This window comes from Mus pahari, chromosome 4 (assembly GCF_900095145.1).
Source record: "Mus pahari chromosome 4, PAHARI_EIJ_v1.1, whole genome shotgun sequence".
Taxonomy (NCBI): domain Eukaryota; kingdom Metazoa; phylum Chordata; class Mammalia; order Rodentia; family Muridae; genus Mus; species Mus pahari.
Window position 1 is genome coordinate 14,159,996 of NC_034593.1, and position 2,061 is coordinate 14,162,056.

The following is a 2,061-nucleotide window of genomic DNA, read 5'->3' on the forward strand; positions in this document are numbered from 1 at the left end:
GGCCTAATCAGCCATCATTGGGAAGAGAGGCCCCTTGGTCTTGTAAACTTTATATGACCCAGCACAGGGGAAGGCCAGGGCCAAGTAGTGGGAGTAGGTGGGTAGGGGAGCAGGGGCAGGGGTATAGGGAACTTTTGGGATAGCATTTGAAATGTAAATAAATAAATAAATAAATAAATAAATAATAATAATAATAATAAAAAGACAATGAATACAAAGGGGTATTTTATCGCAAATGTAGCAGGCAGAAACAGAACCCTAAAACCCAGAACTTATGAATCCTTGTGAAGGGGGCTAGTTAAAGGCTTTGGGGAGTCCAGTTATCCAGGCAGACCCAAAGACTAAATAGTAATTACTTTTCATAAGTGGTAAAGGAGAGAAGAAATGTCAGAGGTGGAGCTCAGCACCAATGCTACTGTTGAACATTTCTGTAGAGGCCTGAAGACAGGAGGGAATCTGAGCTTCAGACCCATTTAAAACAAAACAAAACAAAAACACAACACAACAATTAAAAAAAAACCACAGACATCACGGTATGCACTTGTAATTCCAAGTGGTAGGATTACAGTGTGAACCCCCACACTGTATTTACACATATGAAAATTATAGATACAATGGACACACAAGAAAGAAAATCATAGACTATTGTCATAGACCATAGACAGTGGATGAAGTGCCATAAACAATCATGGAGGTCAGAAAAAGCAAAAGCCAGGTTCTGTGCTGGAGCCTCCAGGAAGTTGGATCACTTGGAACTTTCACTTTCAGGCCAATGTAGACAATTCTGACATAGAACTGTAAACTGATAAATGTCTTTGTTTTAAGCCACTAAATTTGTGGTTACTTGTGTCAATAATAAAAGAAGTAAGAATTAGGAATTGGCCTGAATTAAGAGAGACAGAAGTCACTGCATAGAAATGGTGGTGTTTACTCTGAGTTCTTGTTTTGGGGAGATACTCCAGAAACAGGCTAATTTGCATGGCTTCCCTAAGACAGTCTCTGCCAGCATCTCTTCTAGAACATTGCTGCTTTTCTCTGTTGGCCAGAAGACACCCTCACACTCAGCAGTTTCCCTGAAAACTGACATCACCTTCGTATTGTTCAGACCTGTTAGAACTCACCTCACAGAAATTTTCCATGCTGAGCCAGCGTTAGCTACCAAATACCTGAGAACCAATTACAACAGACGATTCTAGGGACTTACAATCTCCCAGATGTATGGGGTGTTTGTGCTTGTAGGAGCTTGTTTGGAATTCTTAGTCACAGGACTGTATTCCCCAAGTTGGCTTAGCTATGGGTCTCAGCATTCATTAGAGATCAGTGACAGTAGCAGCATTGTTGTTCCTTAAAGTGCTTGGTAGAAAAGTTTGTTTGGCCCTCTGTATTGGATTCCTAGAGCTCTTTGGCCAGCATGAAAACCTTAGGCTCTCCAATGTCACTAAGGACATTTTAATTTATTTTAGGGATTTTAATATAATTATACCATTTCTCCCTTCTTTTTCTGTTTTCCACCCCCTCCTCCCACTTCTTGATGTCTTTCACATTCATGGCTTCTTTTATCATTAGTTGTTAATATATAGTTAATTAATATATATAATAATCACACGCACACACACACACACACACACACACACACACACACACACACACACACACNCACACACACACACACACACACACACACACACACACACACACACACACACGTATATATTTCTAAAATAGCCAGCTCGATCTGTGTAATGTTAGTCATGTGTCATGTATATTTTCAGGGCTAACCATTCAGTGTTGGATAACCAAATGGTGTGCTTTTCCCTTGGGAAGATTAGTTCTCCCACTGACTTTTGATGGCACTTTTGTCTCAAAAGACGTAGAAATATACATTCTGTGATACTATGAATATTATGAGAACTAGATTCAGGTATTGTTGACCAACTGAGGATCAGCTGCAGGAGTCTTACATACATGATTAACATAGTTCGAAAGCACTGAATGTTTGAGATGGTATTTTACCAAATGCCTCCCCTCTCCTTGAGTGATGAAAAGACAGACTGCTTGTGA